This window comes from Heterocephalus glaber, unplaced genomic scaffold, assembly GCF_053883595.1.
Source record: "Heterocephalus glaber isolate CG9 unplaced genomic scaffold, H.glaber_assembly_v1.0 deba00001729, whole genome shotgun sequence".
NCBI classification, from domain to species: Eukaryota; Metazoa; Chordata; class Mammalia; order Rodentia; family Bathyergidae; genus Heterocephalus; species Heterocephalus glaber.
The window spans coordinates 6,421,290-6,444,692 of NW_028258440.1; the positions used below are offsets into that span (position 1 = coordinate 6,421,290).

The following is a 23,403-nucleotide window of genomic DNA, read 5'->3' on the forward strand; positions in this document are numbered from 1 at the left end:
GTGTGTGTGTGTGTGTGTGTGTTGAGGATTGGGGATTACGGATTGATTAGAGTGTAGTAATTATGTTGCTACTATGAAGATCTCTTAGGTGATGTCTGTTTCTAGTTACGTTACCTTGGTTTTGGTTCCTTTGTGTTGTTTATCTACCTTTTCCCTTTTCTCAATTTAATAGGATCAACCATGGTTACTGTGATGTAAGGAAAATCCCTATCTGTTACATGAACTTCAAGAGATCCAACTATATCTTTCTTGTGTACATTAAAACTTGTTTTAACAATTTTGATTGCTTTTTATGAACCATATAGATTATAGTACACTACTGCTAATAGATAGACTGGAATGTGATGGGTGGAGGAAAGAAAACAGTAAAAGGGAAAGGGTCACTCAGATAGAAAAAAAGGAAAAAAGAGAAATGGTGATGGTGGAAAATCAATCTATGCAGATAAGTTTTTATATTTTGAGCAGAGAGCTGGTGTAGAGAAGGTTTGAGAGAATATATATGAGAGTGGGACAAGGTCCACAGAGGGAGGGAAGGGTAATTGGAGTTTGAGGAAAGCTGTGAGAAGGTCTGAGCCTGCTAATGCGCTGATCTCTTGTGTTTGGATTGTCTATATTCATTTATGGTGAGGGTTACTCTGATTAGCCCATGAAAGGTACCATTTAGATTAAAGCACTATTTAATTCTTATTCTCCTTTTCTCATATACAGACACCTCCTGCATATATTTCTATAGGGCTCCAGCTTAGTGCATCTCATCCCCTAGCTTAATAGAATCTATGTGAATCTTCCTCTAAGTCTCTTTCTCTGCTCTCTGCAGAAACATCGCCTTCCAACTTGCAAGCTCCATGACATCTAGGGCTCTGTGGAACTCAGTAGGGCTTGGCTGGGTGTAGGGAAGTTCCCCTAAAAGTAACCAAACAAATGGTGGTGGTCAGACATTGAGGACAAAATAATATTCCCCATGGCCACAATAAATAGGAGATTGCTAGGTCTGAGCTGGCTTTGCTATAAGACTTCTTCTCCCAAGTGTCTTGTGGAATTCAGTCTGCAGCTCCCTGTCCACAAATTCTGTAGTGCCTAGGGCCCCAGAGGAGGTGCTCCTGGTGTTCGGTGGCCCAATGCTAGGGGGAGAGGCATTCCCTTAACCAGCTCCAGATGGTGGGTGTTGGGCAGGATGTTACCCTGACACCAAACTCTCTGGTGTTTGGCAGAACAATAGGGAAACACCTACCCTAGGGCTCTAATGTATCTCTTTCTCCCCTGTCTTATTGGATGCAGTCCCTGGCTCCCTTCCTACAAGTTCTCTATTGCCTAAGGCTCATAGTGTTCAGCTACTCTCTGCTGGGGGATGGGGCTTCCTTTGCCAATGCCAAATGATGGGCAGTGGGAAGAATGCCACAAAAACACAGGACTCCCTGGTGTTTGGGAGGAAGATCAAAAAAGTGCTTGTTTTGGTGCTACTGGCACTCCTTTTCTTGCCCATATTTTATTTGCTACTGTCCATGGCTCCTTGGGGGTTCTATCTGCACATATTACCCAGTCTGCATTCCCACTTCCAAGTGAGAGAGAAAGTATTTAGGGAGCCTATTGCAGGACTCCGACCTCTGCAGCATTGGCTCATTCCCTCAGAATTGTAGAACCACTCTCAAGATGGCACATTTGTTGAGTAAAGGATGTAAGGGATGCTGCAGGCCAGTGGCCATCCTATTTCCATTTCTCAGCCACTCTGGTATAGGGTTAGAGCTGTGGATTTTTGCCTTCCCCATTTCAGAATTCCTGCGTTATCCAGTGGATCTTCCCATGAACACCTCAATCTCTAGTTGGCCATGATGGATATTCTTTCTGTCTTTGTTGATACTCAGTCTTTACTGAGGGGGAGATGTTATAGTTCCCAACTACCTTTGATGATCATTTTATTTTTTTTCCTATCTCTCAATAAATATTTTTATTTGTTGCTTGATGTTTAGTGTCTGAAAACTATTTTTTTATATATGTTCATCCTTCAGTATACACAGAGGACCTCTTTGGATACCAAAGATCCTTATATAAAATGATGTACACATTCGCATATAGTTTATGTCCTTGTATACATTAAATCACCCCTAGATTAATTATAATACCTAAAACAATGTGAATGCTACATAAATATTTGTTATGCTATATTGTTTAGGGAAAAATGACAGGACAAACGTTCTGTGCGTATTCAGAGCCGAAAATATTTTCTAGTATTTTCCATCCTCAGTTGTTTGAATCTTTGGATGTAGAACTCCTAGGTATGGAGGAATATTGTATTTTGTTCATTTTGTTAGTTATTTCAGGCAGGTTAGTTGTTATCTCACCTTAGCTAGAAGTGGAAGTCCTGGTAATATTTACTTTTACATAAATTCAAATGTGGTTTCCACACTCATGAGTTCATACGGGATGTATAGGAACTCTGTTGATTTTTGTGAGTACTAAATTTATTTATTAATTCTAGGAGTTTTTTGGTAGAATTTTTTGGTTCTTCTGTGTAGAGGATCATGTCGTCTACAAATGCAAATGGTACCTTGGTTCACAAACTTAATTCATTCCATGATTCTGGGGAAAATGGTCACATTCATGTTCATGCTGGGAAGATGGCAGAGGTTCTGTTTGTCACCCAATATGGAGTTTGCATATGGAAGCAAAATTTTGCAGAACACTTCTGTTTGCAAACTGAATTGTTCACAAACAAAAGCATTCATGACCTGAGGTATTACTGGAATGACAACTTGATTTCTTCCTTTCCTATATGTATCCCTTTTTATTTCTTTTCTTGCCCAACTGCTCTGGCTAATATTTTGAAGACTATGTTGAACAGGAGTGGTGAGGACATTCTTGTCTTGTTCCTGATTTTAGAGGGAAAGCTTTAAGCTTTTCCCCATTGAAAATGATGTTGGCCATTTGTTCCTCATAAATGGCTTTTATCAGAGATAACAACTGTCTATACCTATTTACTTCAGTGTTTTCATCATGAATGGATATTATATTTTTTCAAAGGCCTTTTCTGCGTCTATTGAGATCATCCTGTAGTTTTTGTTCTTGCTTTGTTTATGTGATATATTACATTCATTATTTGAGTACGTTGAGCTATTTCTGCATCCCTGGGATGAAGCCCACTTGGTCTCATGCTCTTTTTGATGATTTGATGCATTCTGTTTGCCAGTGTCTCTTTGAGATGTTTTGCATCTATGTTCATTAAAAAGATTGGCCTGTAGTTTCCATTTTTGGTTGGATCCTTTTGTGGTTTTGTAATCAGAGTAATGTTAGCTTCTAGTAATGACATTAGGAGTAATTCTTCCCGTTTAATTTTATTAAAGATTTTGAGGAGTATTAGCATTAAGTCTTCCCTGAAGATCTTCTAGAATTCAGTGGTGAATCCATCAGGACCTGGGCTTTTCTAGGTTGTTATTTTTTTAAACTACTGCTTCAATTTCATTGTCTGTTATTGGATTATTCAAGATTTTTATATATTCTGGGTTTGAATTTGGTAATTCATATATATTTAGGCATCCATTTCTTCTGAATTCTTCAATTTTTTTATTGAAGTACAGTTTCTCAAAGTAGTTACTAATAATTTTCTGGATTTTGGTTTTGTCCATTGAGATTTCATATTTTTCATTTCTAATTGCATTGATTTGAGTCTTTTCTTTTTTTAGTAAGATTTTCTAAGGGTTTGTCTATTTATTCTTTAAAAATTCAGCTTTGATAGTTTGTCTCAATTTAATTAATTTCTGCTCTGTTATTTATAATTTATGACTTCCTTCCTTGTGCTAGCTTTAGATTTGGATTGTTTCAGTTTTTCTTGGGCACGAGGGGCATCATTAGGTTATTGATTTGCTTTCACTCTGTTTTTCTGATGTGGATATTCACAGCTATGATCTTAGGACTGCTTTCATTTTGTCCCATAAATTCTAGTATGTTGTACTGGCATTATCATTGTATTTTAGGAACTGTGTAATTTCTTCCTTGATCCCTTCTGTGATCCTTTGATTATTCAAGAGTATATTATTAAAGTTCCATATATTTGTATGACTTCTGTACTTTTTTGCCATTGATTTCTAGGTACATTGCACTATGAGCTGATAAAATACATGGCATTATTTTAACTCCTTTGTATTTACTTAAGCATGCTTTATGTGCCAAGATGTTGTCTCTTTTGGAGAAAGATCTATGTACTGCTGAGAAGAAAGTGTATTACATTGTTGGTTGGAACATTTTGTAGATATCTATTAAGAACATTTGTTCAAAGTTTTGGTTCAAGTCTGATATTTCTTTGTCAATATTTTGTCTAGTTGATCTTTCTACTTGTGACAGTGTAGCATTGAAGTCCTCTAGTATAATTGTGTTGATGTTTATCTGATCATTTATATCCAATAATATTTGTTTTATGAAGTTGGGTGCATCAGTATTCAGTGCATTTATTTTTATAATTGTTATATTTCCTGTTGAATTGTTCTCTTACCCAATATTTAATGACTTTACTTGCATCTTCTGGTCACTTTTGGCTTGAAGTCTACTTTTTGAATGTAGGATAGGTATTCCTGCTTGATTTTGAGTTTCTGACGCATAGAATATAGTTTTTCATCTTTAATTTTTAGTTTGTGAATTTGTTTTAGATTAAAAGTATTTTTTAGATTGTTGGATTTTGTTTCTGATTAATTCTGCTAATCTGTGTTTTGATAGGGGAATTGAGATCATTCACACTGAGAATTAATACTGAAATATGTTGATGTGTCCCCGTCATTGCATTGTTTTCTTGTCACTGGTTTTCTTTTTATTTTCCTTCTGCTTAACTGCTCACCCTGCATGGTGTATTCATTCTGTTGGAGTGTTTGGCATTTTTGATTATATTAGTCTCTTTCTAGGACGTATTTGTAAGTTATTTGGAGTTCTGATTTGGTGGTCATGAATTTAAGGTGCTCTTTGTCATGGAAGTACCTTATTTTTCCATCAAATTTGAAAGATCACTTTTCAGGATATATCCGTCTGAATGGGAAGTATTTTTCTTTTATGTCTTGAAACACTTCACTTCAAGATCTTCTGGCCTTTAATACATGCATGACAGGGCTGTAATTTTTATGTCTTACTTCTGGGCAGCAATGATTTGAACAAGTTACATTCCCACCTGCTTGAACCACTTCTATGGCTATCCCATTGTGCAGCATGGAATAGTCCCATTGGGTGGTTCAAGCGGCCTGATGGGACACTCATACTTGGTGGTTTAAACTAATGAGAACATGTTAAGGATCGTGTTGAGAAGTCTGGTTTAATTCAAATGGATTTACTTTTATAGATGAGTTTTTAAAAAATTATCTCTTTAGCTGGGGATTTAGCTCAGTGGTTCTGCTTCTTGGCCTGCCTCGCAAGCACAAGGTCCCAAGTTCGATCCATGGTGCCCCTCCCCCAAAATTATTTATTTTATGAAAAAACAAAATAATAGATAACAATAGTTAATGGATTGTATGTTATTATCTTCAAAGTAGTTAGAGTACAAGACATAGATGAAAAAGATTCTCTCCTACAAAAAAGAAACATAATAGCAAAAAATTTTCTTTTCACTGAACTAAAAGAAACTAGTAATAAAAAGAAACACATTAGCATGAGTATTAAACTATATTTAAAATAATGGAATAAGTAATTTGAAAAATTATTTTAACTTCTCCTTACTTCTCATTTGTCTATCTTTTATTTGATTCTTTATGTGTGTGTGTGTATATATATTCTCATATGAGAGAAATCATGCAGTATTTAAGCTTGTGCTTCTGACTTATTTCATGTAACATTATGTTCTCAAGTTGCATCTATTTGCCTATGAATGCCTCAAGTTTATCTTTCGTTATTGCAGAGTACTATTCCATTGTGTATAAACACATTTTTCTTATCGTTTTATCTGCCACTGGACATATAGGTTGTTTTCAAAATCTAACTATTAAAAATTGTGCCACTATAAACATGAATATGCTGGGTAAAATGGAATTCTTATTTTTATTATTTTGAGGAATCTGATTTTCATAGTGGTTGTACAGTACTAGTTTATATCCCCACCAACAATGTGGAACAGTTCCTTTTTCCCCACATCCTTGACAGCCTTTATTATTATTAGATTTTTTGATGACAGCCATTTTTCAATATAGTATTACTTTGCATTTCTCTAATGATCGGTGATGTTGAACATTTTTTTATGTATTTATTGGCTATTTGTACTTTGTCTTCTGAGAAATGTCTATTCATTTTGGTTGCCCATTTTACTTTTTGATTGGATCTTTTATTCTGGGGAGTCTAATTTCTTTTGAGTTCTTTCTATATTCTAGATGTTAGTTCTCTGTCCAAGGAATAGCTGGAAAATTGTTTTTCCCATTTTGTAGGTTGTCTCTTCACTCTGTTGGTCATTTTCTTTGCTATGCAGAAGCTTTTAAATTTGATATGATCCCATTTGTTGATTCTTGGAATTATTTCTTGTGTCACTGTGTTCTGTTCAGAAAATCTTTTCCTATACCTATGTCTTCAGTAATTGTGCCTATTTTATCTTCCAGCAGATTGTTTCTACTTAAACATTTATATCTTTGATTAAGTTTGATTTTACATGGAGAGACGTATGTGTCTGGACTTAATCTTCTTTGAATGGATATCAAATTATCCCCAAACTATTTATTAAAGAGGCTATCTTTCATTGGTAATTGGAGAAAGCACTTAGACCTCTAATCTTTGTTGGATATAGGCAGCAGAGCAAGGCTTAAGAAGATTCATATACTGAATGTTAGCACTTTTAGACCTAGCCACCTCTGAAAACCACACATACCTGGCTTGGCTGCTCACCGTGAAGAGCAGAGTCCTGTGTCCTTTTGAGCTTAATGTTAAACATTTCAGGTCTATGTCTAGCTTGCACCCTCTCCATGATTGTCTTTCACCTAGTCACTGTGGGTGGGTAACACTGAGAACCCTGAAGTGAAGTTGTTTGGTAGTTGTTCTCTGGCTCAGTCTTAAATAATCAATCTCTTTCTGCAATGGCATCTAATTAAACACTCACTGGGAATATGGTGGGTGCTGCATTGGATTTCTTCTCCAAATGTAGTTTACCATGTGAAATGAATTACTTTTGGAATTAAACCCCACACTATTTTTGCAATGTACAATAGGCATGTTTTTTTCTTGGGATAAGTACTGCTGGCCTGTTCCAGTGTTCCTCTCGGTATCTTCTGATCTGGAGGCTTACCTTGGCTACAGAGATGGGTTCCCCTCCCAATGAGCCTGGGTGAACTACCAGACTGCTATATTCTTTTTTCTTCATTGTTCTCTATTTCCCCAGTTTATCTGCAGTTTCTAATTCTCCTGTCAGTTCCCTCCTAATTCCTGGAGGTCTACTTCTTTTTTCTCCTTGCCAAGCTGTTATTTTCCAGGTTTCTAGATTCCAGGCCCTGGAGAGAGGCTGTACTTTGCTGATGATCTCTACTCCTTCATTATAGTTCTCTCTGGAAACCTAGGAGTATTTCTAGATTTTTCCCTCCCTTCACCATCCCCATTCAGCATTCACATCTGATGATAGGGAGTTATGTCTATACAATATTGTCAGGGATAAACAATTTGGATGGGGCAACCCTGACTAAACTTTATATCAACACAACTTATATGTAAAGATTTTTATTGTTTTTTCCCTTAATGGAGAATCCAAATGATGATTTTTCACTGTATCCTGCAATCCCTCTCAATAGATTCATTAATTTCTAGTCAGTCCTCAAAATCCTAAAAATTCTACCTCAATATCCCTTGAAACTTTCCACCCTTTACTATATCCACAGAAACCTTTTTTAGCACTAATGGCCAATGCCACTACTCTAAATTAAGTTATCATTCTTTTGCCTCAACTGATATTCTAAGTCCAGTTTTTGTTACTATAATGAAATACTTGAGGCAGGTATTCTGAAGAAAAACAGTATTGCTTTGGCTCATAGTTCTGAATGTGCATGGTCTGGGCTCCAGAGCATCACATGGAAAGAGACAGGGTACAAACTCATGTTTTGATATCTGTCCCTCTTCTTACAAATCCACAGGGATTTCATCAAGGGGCTCCACTGCAATGACCTTCTCAAATTCTAATCACCTCCCAAAGGACTCATATCTAAATACGGTAGTCAAAATAAAATTTTCACCTTTTTAAGGCCTCAAAATTGGGATTTAGAGGCCCCAGTCAGAAGCCTCCCTGGACACCACTGGTAAGGGTGCACAGGCCTCAGCCAGAGGACCACCCAGACACCATGTGTAAAAGTGCAGACCCCACTCAGAGACCCACCCACACATCATTAGTAGGGGTGCACAGGCCTCTATCCATAGCCAGGGCCTGTCGAGAAAGCAGCACAGCATGGGGATCCAGAAGGCCATAATTCTGAGCTCAGGAATGGGCACAGTAGTAAGCAGTAGAGAGAAGGCCTCTCTGAGGCTTATTGAGAATTGAAGCTCACTGGAAGAGAAAAGAATCACCTTAATAAAGGTGCAACAGACTGCAGCATTAGGCTGTCTTTGATGCTATTGGTTTGTTTTGTTTTGTTTTGTTTTTTCTTAAATTCTTTTATTGGTACATTTTAGGTATACAACACAATTACATTTCTCATTGGGAACTGATACCTTTACTTGATGCATCTTGGTTCTTGTTTTTTCCCCATTCCTAGCCCTCCCTTCACCCCCTCCACCCTTTCCTATTTACAAAGATTTTATTTCCATTTTTTCCATTTCTCAGCATTTTTCCTTTTCCTTCTTTCCTTTCCCCTGCCCCTCCCACTACCCCTACCCCTTTGGACCTTTTCTTCCTATTTTGCATTATCGATTATTCATTCTAATCATTGGTACATTATAGGTATACAATATAATGGCATTCATCATTGGAAATTTGCACCTTTAAATAATCTCTCTTGGTTCCCATCTTTCACCCTTGCCCAAACCTCCCTTCAACCCCTCCATTCCTCCCCATTTACAAAGATTTTGTTCCTATTTTTCCATTTTCTCATATTAATTCCATTCCCTTCTTTCCTTTCCCCTACCCCTTCCACCTCCTTCCTCTTTGCCCCTTTTCTTCCTATTTCACATTACCGCAAATTGATAAAAGCCATCTATGAAAAATCAATAGCCAATATCATACTAAATGGTCAAAAACTGAAATCCTTCACACTAAAATCAGGAACAAGACAAGGATGTCCACTATCACCAGTCTTGTTCAGTATAGTTTTGGAAACATTAGCCATGGCAATTAGACAAGAGAAAGAAATAAAAGGAATAAAGATAGGAAATGAAGAAGTCAAACTGTCATTATTTGCAGATGACATGATACTGTATATAGAAGACCCCAAGAACTCCACCAAAAGTCTTCTAGACTTAATAACCAAATTCAGTCAAGTAGCTTGTTACAAGGTCAACACACAAAAAATCAATAGCTTTCCTCTACACCAATGACAGACTCACTGAGAGAGAAATAGGGCCAATAATTCCTTTCACAATAGCATCCAAAAAACTGAAATACCTAGGAATCAACCTAATGAAAGAAATCAAAGACCTCTTCTCTGAAAACTATAGCACTCTGAAAGGAGAGATTGAAGATGATATCAGAAAATGGACAGACATCCCTTGCTCCTGGGTAGGAAGGATTAATATAGTGAAAATGGCCATACTTCCCAAACTGCTATATAGATTCAATGCAATTCCCATTGAGATCCCAGCAGCATACTTCATGGACCGTGAGAAAACAATCCAAAAATTCATTTGGAACAAGAAGAGACCCAGAATAGCAAAAGCAATTCTAGGTAACAGAGACATGGCAGGGGGTATCACAATCCCCAACCTGCAACTCTACTACAAAGCTACTGTGATAAAAACAGCATGGTACTGGCAAAGAAATAGACCTGAGGACCAGTGGAACAGATTAGAAGATGCAGAAACAACTCCAGACACACTCAGTCATCTTATCTTTGATAAAGGAGCCAAACACCCTCACTGGAAGAAAGATAGCCTCTTTAATAAATGGTGTTTGATGCTATTGTTGATGCTCATTGTATTGCTTTGGCCATGATGTGATTTTCTGGTCAGTTGTCCTTCCTGGTATACCAAGACTGAGATTACCTAAGGGCCACTACAATCTCAAAACCCAGAGGCCAACTACACCTAGAAGACAATCCAAGAAGTAGATATTTCCTAAGGGTTCTAAATACTAGCAATAAAGATATTCGCAATAAGCATTTTACAAGCAGCAATCCAGGAATTAAACCAAGAAACATCAATAACAATAACAACAAAAAATAGAAATGGGAAGACACCTAAAGAAAACTCAACCAGACTTCTAGATCACAAAAAGCAACTTCAAAAAGCAATGAGATGGAAGAATCTGAAACTCAACCACCTGGACTCCCTGAACTGGAAATGAAAGAAGACATGGAAAAAATAAAATCAGAAGTAATTTCTCAGATAATAACAGAGATGGTGTCCTAGTGAAAGACATGATTAATAACTGTAGAGCAGACATAGACAAAACAATAGAGGAGCTCATGAAAATGAGGGAATCCCAACATAGACAATAAATGGAATCTACAAAACAGATTCAAACAGATATCCAGGAGATTAAAAACTCAATTGAAAGTTTACACAGCAGATTGAGCCAACGTGAGGGCACAATATCAGACATAGAAGACAGGATTGACATTAGTGACTATGAAAGAAAGCTTTCTTAAAAATAGCAAGGGACCATGAGAAATCAATCCAGCAGCTGTTAGACGGTGCAAAGAATAACATGAGACTGATCAGAGCCAATGAAGAAATAGGAGGGAGTTCAGACAACATAAAAATCTGTCCACACTAGTGATGGCAAAAAACTTCCCAAGCAGGGGAAAAAAACTTAACATGCAGATAAGTGAGGCATACAGGACTGCAACTAGTCTTGATAAAAAAAAAAATCTACACTTAGGCATATAATAGTTAAGATTCCAGAAACTCAACAGAAAAGCAAAATACTAGAAACAGTAAGAGAAAAGACACAAATCACATACAAAGGAAAGCCTAGCAGAATCACAGCAGACTTCTCAACACCAACCTGTAAGTCAAGAAGAGCCTGGTGTGAAGTATTTCAAGCTCTAAAGGAAAACAACCTCCAAACCAAATTGATGTACCCTGTAAAACTATCAAAATTGATGGAGAAATAAGATACTTTCTCAACAAACAGCACTTGAGGAACTTCATGAATACGAAACCAGCACTGCAAAAAATTTTAAATAATATCCTAGGAAAAGACAATGAGGGTCATAACCCCACAAATCCCAAAAGAATGAATCCATCGGGCAAGACAAGGAATTAAATGCAAAGGGAGAAAATCCGACAACAGGAAAAGGTCATGACAAGGATAAGTCAATACATGTCAGTTAAAACCATCAGTGTTAATGGTCTCAATTCACCAATAAAAATAAATAGAGTGGCAGAATGGATCAAGAAGCGAGATTCAACAATATGATGCATACAAGATATACACTTAATTCAAAAAGAAACTCATAGACCTAAAGTTAAAGGGTGGAAAACTATACTCCATGCGACAGGAACCTGAAAAAAAGCAGGAGTAGCTATCCTATTTGCAGATAAAATGGATTTCATCTTTTTTTTTTTAACTGGGGCTCAAACTCAGGTCTTTGCGCTTGCAGGGCAGGTGCCAGAACCACTGAGCTAAATCCCTGGCCCATAAAATGATTTCAAACCAAGACTAATTAAGACAGACAAAGAAGGTCATTACATCCTTGTAAAGGAAACAATCCAAGAGGAAGATATGTTAATCATAAATATAAATGCAGCAAATACTAGTGCACCCAAGTATATAAAACAAATATTAATGGACATAAAAAATCAAATAAGCACTAATACAATACTACTAGGGGACCTCAATACCCCACTATAATAAATAGATAAATCAACTAGACAAAAAATAAACAATGAAATACTAGAAATTGCCAAACTCTTGAACAAATGGACTTAACAGATGTTTACAGAGTGTTCCACCCCGCAAAATCAAAATATGCATTCTTTTCAGCTGCATATGATTGTTCTCCAAAGTGCACCACATACTTGCTCATGGAACATGTTTAAGTAAATGCAAAGGAATTGAAGTTATCCCCTGTAAAATATCATGGAAATTAAACAACACACTTTTGAATAACCAATGGGTCACAAAGGAAATTAAAGAAGAAATTACACAGTTTTTACAATTAAATGATAATGCCAATGCAACATATCAGAATTTATGGGACACAATGAAAGCAATCTTATGAGAGATATTCATAGCAATGAATGCTCATATTAGGAAAACAGACCTCTAATAAAGCAATGTTGAACCTCAAGCTTCTAGAAAAAGAAGAGCAAGACAAATCCAAAACTCATACAAGGGAGCAAATTATAAAGATGAGAGCCTATATCAATTTAATGGGGACTAAGAGAATGACACAAAAATATCAGTGAAGCAAAGAGGTGGTTCTTGGAAAGAATAAACAAAATTGACAAACCCTCAGCCAATTTTATCCAAAAAAGGAAAGAAAAGACCAAAATCCATGCAATTAGGAATGAAAAGGGTGACATTAAAAGAGACCCTGTAAAACTCTGGAGGAATATCAATACCTACTTTGAGAACCTATATGCCAATAATGAAAAACACAGAAGAAATGAAAATATTTCTAGACACATAGGAATTACCAAAGTTAAACGAAGAAGACCTAAAATTTCTAAACAACCCAATATCAATCAATGAAATTGAAAATGTAATTAAAAACTTACAAACTAAGAAAAGCCTGGATCCTGGTGACTTCACTGCTGAATTCTACAGAATATTTGGAGAAGAGCTTTTGCCACTACTGTTTAAACACTTGAATGAAAATGAAAGGGAAGCAATAGTCCAAAATTCATTTTTGGAAGCAAGCATTACCTTGATCCCAAAAGCAGAGAAAGATTCAACCAAAAAAGAGAACTATAGGTTGAACTCCCTAATGAACACAGATGCAAAAATCCTCAGTAAGATACTGGCAAACAGAATGCATAAGATCAAGAAGATCATAAACTCTGACCAAGTTGGATTCAACCCAGGGATGCAGGGATGGTTCAACATATGCAAATCAATAAATTTAATACACTATATTAACAGACCCAAGGACAAAAACCATATGATCACCCTATAGATGCGGAAAAAGCATTTGACAAAATTGAACACACATTCATCATAAAAACCTTACAGAAAATTGGAATAGATGGTCTTTACCTCAACCTGAAAAAAGCCGTCTGTGAAAAACTGGCAGCCAACATCATAGTAAATGGTCAAAAACTGAAATCCTTCACACTAAATTCAGGAACAAGACAAGGATATCCACTATCACCATGCCTTTTCAATATAATTCTTGAAATATTAGCCACAGCAATTAGATAAGAGAAAGAAATAAAAAGAATAAAGATAGCAAATGAAGATGTTAAATTGTCACTATTTGCAGATGACATGGTACTCTATGTCATGTGGACTTGACCAAAAGTCTTTCAGACTGAATAACCAAATTCAGTAGAGTAGCTGGATACAAGATCAGCACACAAAAATCAATAGCCTTCCTTACACAAACAACAGACTCACTGAGAGAGGAACTGAAGAAACAACTTTTTCACAATAGCATGCATAGAAATGAAATACCTAGGAATGAATCTAATGAATGAAATGAAAGACCTCTACTCTGAAAAGTATAGCACACTCAAAAAAGAGATCAAAGAGGATATCAGAAAATGGAAAGACATCTCTTGCTTCTGGGTAGGAAGAACCAATATAGTGAAAATGGCCATACTATCAAAACTGCTATATAGACTCAATGCAATTCCAATAGAAATTCCAGCAGCATATTTCACAGAACTTGAGAAAGCAATCAAAAAATTCATTTGGAACAAGAAAAGAACTAGAATAGCAAAAACAATTCTAGGCAACAAAGACAAGGTAGGAGGTGTCACGATCCCCAATTTGAAACTGTATTACAAAAGAACTGTGATAAAAACAGCATGGTACTGGCAAAGAAACAGACCTGAGTATCAGGGGAACAGATTAGAAGATGCAGAAACAACTCCAGACACACTCAACCACCTCATCTTTGACAAAGGAGCCAGACACCCTCACTGGGGAAAAACAGCCTCTTTAATAAGTGGTGCTGGAAAAACTGGGTTTCAACTTGCCAAAGATTAAAACTAGACCTATATCTATCACCATGCACTAACTAAAATTGAAATGGTTCAAGGATCTCAATATCAAAACAGAAACACTAAACCTGCTGGAAGAGAGGTTAGGTAAAACTCTTGAACACATTCGGGTAGGAAAAGACTTCATGCACAAAACCTCAGTCACATGTGAACTAGCACAGAGAATCAACAACTGGGATCTCAGCTTATTAAAAAGCTTTGTACAGTAAGAGAAACTACAGACAGAGTGAAGTGGAAACCCACAATGTGGGAAAAAATTTTATCAGCTGTTCCTCAGACAAAGTCTACTATATAGAATATACAAAGTACTTAAAAAAATCAGACTTCTCAAGTTTAAAGACCCAACCCAAAAATGTACATCAGAAGTGAACAGATATTTCTCAAAGAAGTAGAAATAGCAAATAAACATATGAAAAAATGTTCAGCATCACTAGTCATTTGAGAGATGCAAATGAAAACGCCTCTGAGATTCCACCTCACTCCAGAAAGAATGGCTGCTATCAAAAAAATCAACCAATAACAAATGCTGGCAGGATTGTGGGGAAAAAGGAACCCTGCTCCACTGCTGGTGGGAGTGTAGACTGGTAGAAACACTGTGGAAGTCAGTATGGAGATTCCTCTAAACCCAGGATTAGAGGTCCCATTTTACTAAGCTATTTCCCTTCTGTGTATCTTCCCAGAAGAATTAAAAGAATCATATCACACCCTAGTTGTTGATTCCTTGTGCTAGTTCCCATGCTACTGAGGTTTTGTTCATAAAATCTTTTCCTATGCCAATGTCTTCAAGAGTTCTACCTAACTTATCTTCCAGAAAGTTTAGTGTTTCTATCTTAATATTTAGATCTTTAATCCACTTCGATCTTAGTTTAGTGCATGGTGATAGGTATGGGTCTAGTTTTAATATTTGGCAGGTTGAAATCCAGTTTTTCCAACACCATTTATTAAATAGGCTATCTTTCCTCCAATGAGGGTGGTTGGCTCCTTTGTCAAAGATGAGGTGGCTGATTATGTCTGTACAGGTACAAGCACCCAATGATAAATGTAAACATATTGTATACCAAAAATGTAGCAATAAAGAATTTAAAACAATCATATCAATGATATACATGCACCCATGTTTATAGCAGTACACTTTGTAATAGCTAAAATATGGAAACACCCCAATTGCCAATCAACTGGTGACTGGATAAAGAAGATGTGTTTTTATAATGGAGTACTACTCAGGCATAAAGAATGAGAAACTAGAGACATTTATAGTTAAATGGATGCACATTGAGGCCATAGTCTTAAGTGACATTAATAGGACTCACATGTGTAAATATGTGAATAGTTTTTCTTGTGTGAGAAGCTGAAAGTGTAAGTGAGTATCAAAATGTATAATAGATAATATGAAATAGGAAGAAAAGATCCAAATGTGAAGGGGAAGGTGAAGTGGGAGGGGTAGGGTAAAAGAAAGAAGGGAAATGTGTAAATATGAGAAAAGCAAAAAAAGGAAACAAAGTCTTTGTAAATAGGGAGGGAGGAGCGGTTGAAGGGAGGGCAGGGTAATGGGCAAAATATAAGAGCCAAGATATATTATGTAAAGGTACAAATTCCCAATGATGAATGTTATCATATTGCATACCTAAAATGTACCAATAAACAATGAATTAAAAAAATTGGGAGTAAGTTTCAAGCATAAAACCTTAGTGACACCCAAATCATCCAAAACATAGCACTGCTACAAGAGGCCCCCAAGTGATCTCCATGCTTCCACTCCCACTCCTTTCTCCTCATCTATTCTCAAATCATTGGCAAAACTTGTCTCTGAAAACTGTAAACCAAGTCAGGCTATTGCCTGCTATAAGGACTCCAACTGACTACATTTCAAATTAAAACAAAACTCCATATCAGGAAAACCCTGCACGATTTTGGCCTTGCCTATATTTCCAGGTTTAACACTTGCCATGAATCTATCCTCACAAGTTTGTCTAGATAATTTCTATTCATCTTCAAGATTTAAACCCAAGCTTCCTATCTTCCAAGAAGACTTCCTTCTACCTGAATTTGGTTTTGGTGACTCTAAAATGTGGTCTTGTACCACCCTGGGCTTACCTATAGCATATTCACCATAATTTAGTTATACTTGCCTATTTAGTTGTTTGCCTCTATATCTTGATTGTGAACTCCTTGAAAGCAGGAGCTCTTTTCTTGTTTATCATTATATTTCCAATGGTGAACATGATTTCTAGTATGTAACATATTTTAAAGACAGATGAATGAATGTTAAATTTGACCTGCATTTTAAGAGGAGGCAGTACTTTAAATGTGTCCAGAAGTACACCGATGTTGCCCTGAGATTCTTTTCTCTATTCTTAAGGGTGATACAGAGGAAGGAGGAAAACTTCCCCATGGAGAGATCAGAGGAGACTTCACAGTGAAGCAAAATTTGAGTTAGATTTTGGAAAAACAGGACTTGGATATGTGATTATGGAGAAGAATGTTTTCAAACCCAAGGTATAGTATGAGCAAGGAACATGGACGGAAGCCAATTGTGCTTTGAATGTTTGGGGAAGAGCTAATGGTTGAATGTCATTAGGAAAAAGGTTTGGTATATGGGGCATACTAGGAAATTAATCTAGAAAGCTAGGTTGAGGCTCTGAGTTTGGAAATTTTTGATGGTGTGCTGTAGGGGTGTGGACTTTATTCCATAGGCTCCAAGGAATATGTTTGATGTTTCTTATTCATTAAAGACTTCCTTATTTTCTTTCCTTAAATTCTTTTATTGGTACATTTTAGGTATACAATACATTTACATTTATCATTGGGTGCTTGTACCTGTACATGATGTATCCTGGTTCTTGTTTTTTCCCCATTACCTGTGTGCCCTTCACCCACTCCACCCTTCCCTATTTACATAGACTTTATTTCCATTTTTTTTCTTTTCCCATAATTTTTCCTTTCAAAGGGGTAGGGGTGGTGGGAGGGGAAGGGGAAAGGAAAGAAGGGAAAGAAAAATCATTAAAGACTTCTTAATGATTTTAAAGGATTGAACTATCTTGAAAACACAATATATTTTATCTTTTTCTTAGGAACATGTCTTAGAAATTTTACTATATGTCAAGGAAGAGAAATGATTTACTTTACAAACACCTCTTTTTCAGATATTTAGGGATAAACAATTTTCTTAGAATGAAGTAAATTTGAAATGTATATTAAACTTAAAGCAATTTTTTAAATATGGCCATTACTTTGGACTATTTTTGCATACTATCCTTTGTAACAGAGGTAATTGAAGAGTTATCTACATACAAAGTAGACAATCTGTCAGCCTGGGATATGATGTCTTCCTTCTTCCAAACACCTAAAATTATAGTTGTAATTCTTAGGATCAGATGCAATAATCAACAATGTCAATTGTTAGCTGTGGTAAGAGAGGGCATTGTGAGTTAGTCTGGTGGAGGTAGTGGGAAAGATGAATCACTGAGCTAAAATGAACAACTGGATTTTAGTCTTGTTTTGACTCTGGGTAACTGTAAATTTGGAGAAATTACTTCAATTTCTACTTGAGTTTCTCCAACTGAAAAGTAAAATGTTATTTCTGTCAATATTACTCAACGAAAATGTTTTCATTTGTTGAGAGAACATACACTTTATTACACCAATTTGTTCCTAGTGAATGACTCTCATGACCATCGGCCAACTTACTTAGTTTTGATTAGCAGAAATAAAACAAAAACAAAAATATTTTTTCACATAATACTCTATTCAAAATGACTCAAGTCAGTTCCTAAGATAACTATTCCCCATTTGGAATCTTTGTGTCAGTCACCTCATTTCTTTTTCTGTTTATTCACTTTAGGGGGTGATCTAATCCACTCTGGCGAAAGACTGCTCAAATCTATACCTTTTAGTTTTGGCCTCTCTCCTAAAATTGGGATTTGAACTTCCAACTGCTTCTAGGATATTGTCACTTGGATACCCTGCAGGCATCTTTCAAATTCAAACTGTCTTAAAATGAACTTTTCACCTCCAAACAAAAATAACAATGACAAAAATGAAAACCAAATGCAGTTCTTTTGTGGTTCCTAAGTCATGGAATGGTACCAGACATGCAATTTACCATCACCTGTGCCTCCTTTGTCTCCCTAATCCTGAAGCCCTAAACCTAGTCAATTACAGATGCCTTAATATCTCCCACCCCTTTCTTCTTCTTTTATCTCCTACTGTCACTGCCCTCAATTAGGCTTTAGTCTTTCTACTATAGTTTTTAGAAGGATCCCACTAAGTGGCTCTTTTCTTTTCAGTTTTATCTGTGCTCCACACTTCCATCGGACATGTCTTTCTAAAGCATAGCTGTCGTCACCTCGCTCTCCACCACATAAACCGTCACCATTTCCATTCTTATTGCTTACAGAAAAAACCCCAAATAACTTGACTTGGCTTCTGAAACCCTGCACAGTATGGCCCTAGCTACCCTCCAGGCTTATCTCTCCCCTGCATCCTAGGCGTATTTGAAACATATCCTAGTCTTTCTTTCCCCTATGCCTTTGCAGATATATTGTCTTCTATCTGAAGTTTATTTTTCTCTATCTCTGCCTGGTAAAATCTTTAGTCTCCATCAATTTTTCATATGTTGCTTCTCAAATATTTTGTCATTCTTGATTTTGAAATTACCTTTATGCATGAAAATCCCTGATGGAAATTTTTCTGTTTATGCAATTCCCTAGGAGGTGCCTGTTGGGTTTTGCAGTCTGTTTTCTGTGAGAGCAGAAGGTAGGTAGAGATGTCTTTAATATATTGATGGGGAGTATATTTTCAGAGTTGGCAATCAATGCATGGCTACTCCCCATTCCTCCCAGAAGTTGCCAGCCTCCAGGGACACTAGCACTACAGTGACCCAAGCACAGTACCCACCTGAAGGCAGACAAGCTCATTGCTATTACCTGACTCATAGTGGGGAAAGAGCAAGGAAATTCACAGAGCTTGGCTGCTACAATCATTTCATTGACCTTTTAAATAACCTGTTGGATTCCCTGAGTCATGCCCCTTCTCAGATTTCATGGCCTTCAAGTGTGGAGTTCCTTTTGTGTACTTTGTACCTTTTGCGAAAACAGCTCCTGGTAACAAAGCTATACATGCCTTGGGGTGCTGTTTTCTTCTCTGGTTTCATATGTTGGCTTCATTTTTTCAAAGATTCCTCAGAGTTTAGTCTCCTAATAATATCTCTTCTGGGTTTTGAGCCCAGCTAGGAATTTATTTTGCACTCACATAAAAGGACACATATCCACATCCACACTGACACACACACATACACACACACACACACACACTTCTTAGCTTTCGTGGAGAGTGTGGAGAATGAGGATGGAGACCATGAAGTCAAGAAGTAGGAAGACTACCATGAATATTTGCTCTGTCAACTTGAAACATAGTGTAAATTGAATTCCATCTTATCTCAATGCCTTTCCAGCCATCTGCCAAGGACTTGAAATTCCTACCATTTCTTATTCTTCTATGTTGAAGCTTTGGGGACACCTGTGAGAATGTGACTATTGTGGCTATTGTAACTAACAAAGAGGTCTTTGCCTAGTTCAAAGGGCTCTTTTGGATGAGCACTGAGTCAGTTGTTTTGATGGTAGGAGATGAAGGGCCTTGACAGAGAACTCGTACTCCATAAACTCTGGGGAGGATTGTGAGAACAGTGCCCAAGCACTCAGTGTGGACACTAAGGAACCAGGGTGGGGGTGAGATGGAGTAGAGCAATAATGCCACAAACCAGGCTTCATTTATAGCTAAGTGTAAATTAAGACTTGTGTACATTGTTTTGGTTTGTATATGGGAATATGTGGCAAAATTGGTGAATTTTTGTGGGGAAGACAAATCCTAACCTTTTATCAAATGACACTATGAGATTTATAATTAGATAATAGTGGCTGTCTCCTGAGGGGGCTGTCAGTTTGCAAATGATTCTCACCAGATTATGGTGGGATCAATAGGAGCTGAATAATTAAAATTCGATATTACTATGTCTCTCTCAATAACACTATGGAGAATGATGTATGACAGATTTAATTGAATTGGTCAGACACCATGGCTACATGTATAGATCATGGGGGATATTTTCAGAGTTATGCATTTGATTTTCTGATGAGGCTTGCAGTGGCCCTTTTAACATTCGAGGTTTCTCCTGAGCCCTGGCTGCTGTGCTCTGGGACTATTGACAAGGCCAGGGAACACTGACCTGACTTTGTGCTGAATGTCAAAGAGTATAAATATAAAATGGCATGGTGGATGCTAGCTGAATGCATGGAGAAAGTTGGTTTGGTAGGAAAAAGGTCATAAGAGAGAAACAACACCTATTAACAAACAATTTTCTTTCTCTGGCATTGGGTTAGCCTCTGAAGAGACAATTTTTGAACAACAGAGACAACTTGGGTTCTAGTTCTATTGGGATAATGCCATGTGTTTGCCATTTCTGCCTCACAATTTTACCAGGAACAAGTAAGACACAAGATTTTAAAGCACTCTGTGAACTCTGATGCACTTTGAGTATGTAAAGTGTTACATTTTACTTTTGCTAGTATTGCCTCAACTCCTTAATTTCATCACTCATCTATGCATTAATTCAATGGACTTTTTTCAAGGTCTATGCATAGTCCCTGTCCTCAAGGGGTGCAACATCTAGTAAGGGAACAAACATGTACAAGTAAGTGCTATAGATATTGTGGTAGAATTAGGTCCTAGCTGTGGGCACAAATTAGGTCATGGTAAGGATATTAGGAAAGGTTTCAAAGAGAAAATAAACATAAACTGCCTTGTGAATGTTGGGTAGGTGCGGGAGAGAGCATTTTAGGTGGAGAAAGTAGCACAAACACAGGCATATCCTAGTTTGCTCTAGGAATGCGAAGGAGCATAATGTGTTTGGAGAGATGAATCTGAAGATGTTGGTGGGGCTGCCACATGAAGTACTTGGGTATCCTTTGAGGGTGCCAGATCTTTATGCTCAGGACCGTAGGAAGCTACTTTAACTAAGGGATTGGTTTGGGGAGATTTGTCTTTGAACTAGAATCCTCTGGCAGCAGTGTGCGGAGTACATTGGAAGGAGGTAGACACAGGAAGGGAAATCAATTAGGTCTCGATTGTAGTTCTGGGGAGAAATAATGCAGATGTGAATTATGTTTCTAAACATGAGTTAAGTGGTGTCTTAGCAATCATTTCACTAGAGACTCCCAAGATGAAGTATTCACCATCTTTAGGACTAACCTTACCATTTTTTCATTGGCACAAGTCCGTAACCGGCCCTTTCCTAACCTCTGACATTCAATTATGCTGTTTGGAAAATTGCTCTCCATTTCTGCTGTCACCAGTAAAGTCAGGTCACTGTTGTTACCCTATTATCCCCTCCAATTAAAGTCCACACTATGGTCCAGAAGGCTCAAAGAACAAAGGATGGGATTGACATAACTCTGTGTAAGTATAATGTCAGGTAAATACAGTTAGAGAAGCATGATAATCTTTCTTTGATTTGTAGGAAAAGATAGGACTCATTTTTTCATTTGTATACACACTTGGAGACACACTTCTTTCTTCTTTTGAAGGTGGTAGGGGATAGTGATTTAAAGAACCATAGCTTCCACACAGCTGTTTCCCTTTCTCTAACTGGGTAGAGGCGGGCATGTCTCACCTATTCTAAATTTAGCCTACAGATTCCTTTAACTATCCTTTAAAGACTAATTCTAGCTTCTTATCTTTGTTTTACTCACAGTTATACTCAGGCACCAAATATCCATTGCTCAAAATCTCTTGTGTATGCTGTCCAACTTTGTTCTTTTCATAAATGTTTATGAAATAAAAATGACGATGTTAAAGCTGCAATGGGCCTTAGGGATTATCTGTTCCATGCCCCTGGAAGCAATGCAGTCACACACAGACCTGGCCAAAAATTCCTTGTACCACTCATATGCTTCTTGGATTTGAGCAAGTCACATAACCTCTCTGAACTCAATATTCCTTATCTGTAGAGTCAGCTTTGTAGTAACTCCTTGGGGAAATTAAGGGAATAATTGATGTAAATATCTTTGAGCACAGTATTTAGCACACGGCAAGAACTTTATAAATTTCAGTTCCCTTGATCTCCTATCTTTCATTTTATTATAATGATAAATTTAAAATACCAAGTGTCAGTATACTGAGACTAAGGAAGAGGTGACTTCCCCAAGGTTATAGCTAGGGTCATGATTAGAACACAAGTCTCTCCTCCTTCCTTGCTCATATTCATGGTGATACTCAGAAGTCCCTCTGTTGTGTACAGTAGGTCGAGGTGTATGTTGGGAAGACCTTGTATTGCTGGCCCAGAAGATGAGGTGGGGCAGACAGGAGGAAGAGGAGGACATCGAGGTCAGCAAAGACAGACTTTTCTGGCCTTTTAGTTTTGCTGAGTGCTATAATTGCTTCTCTCATCTCAGAACATGATGCATCTCATTGTCACAGGTGAGTTTTGTTGATCATGAGTTAACATAGTCGGCAGGGATACGCCTGATCCCTGGGACTGGGGAATGTGCTGCTGAGTAGCATACTGGGTGATAGGAAGAGGCAACTGGGAGGAGTGATCAGCATCTGGGGAAGAAATGAGAAATGGCTGGATTAAGAGAGTTTTACAAAAAAGCACATGAATAAATCTTAAACAATTAAAAGCAGTCAGAACTTAGTTGTCTGATAATGAATTGTCCTGAGGTCATTTGGATATTCTTTTCTGTATTTTAAACATGATGCCATTAGAAGACTGAAATTTATTTTAAGAATTGTTATTTACAACTCAAAGTTATAACAAATGGCAGATGATGTTGGGTGTTTCACATTTGGTTGTTCCTAAGGTTATTGCTTTCAGACATTTATTGTCTGTTCTGATTATAAATATTTACTTTTATGAATATTGTGGTAACATGGCTCAGTTCCTCTTTTTCCAATATCAGCAGAGTCAGGGTTATGTCAACAAGCATAATAAAAATATTTGTTGATATTGTTGACCATGAGCCTTTCAGGACTAGGTGGATTAAGCTCTTCTAATTTAATTTATTTGTTCACCTAAATAAGAGACATTATTGCTATTCCTCTCTACCCTCCATCCTCCATCATTTTACTGGTAAATTATAAATTACTTTTAGCAAC

At 37.1% G+C, this 23,403-nt stretch overlaps 1 long non-coding RNA gene across 1 annotated transcript in view; it reads left to right on the forward strand.

Moving 5' to 3' along the window:
- Nucleotides 1-23,001, forward strand: part of LOC147821577 (uncharacterized) — a 451,078-nt gene extending 428,077 nt beyond the window's left edge. The window contains exons 5-7 of the long non-coding RNA XR_015446826.1: nucleotides 16,613-16,749; nucleotides 18,963-19,008; nucleotides 22,547-23,001. This is a non-coding gene — a long non-coding RNA (uncharacterized LOC147821577). The remainder of the gene's footprint in view (nucleotides 1-16,612; nucleotides 16,750-18,962; nucleotides 19,009-22,546) is intronic.
- The last annotated feature ends 402 nt before the right edge of the window (nucleotides 23,002-23,403 follow it).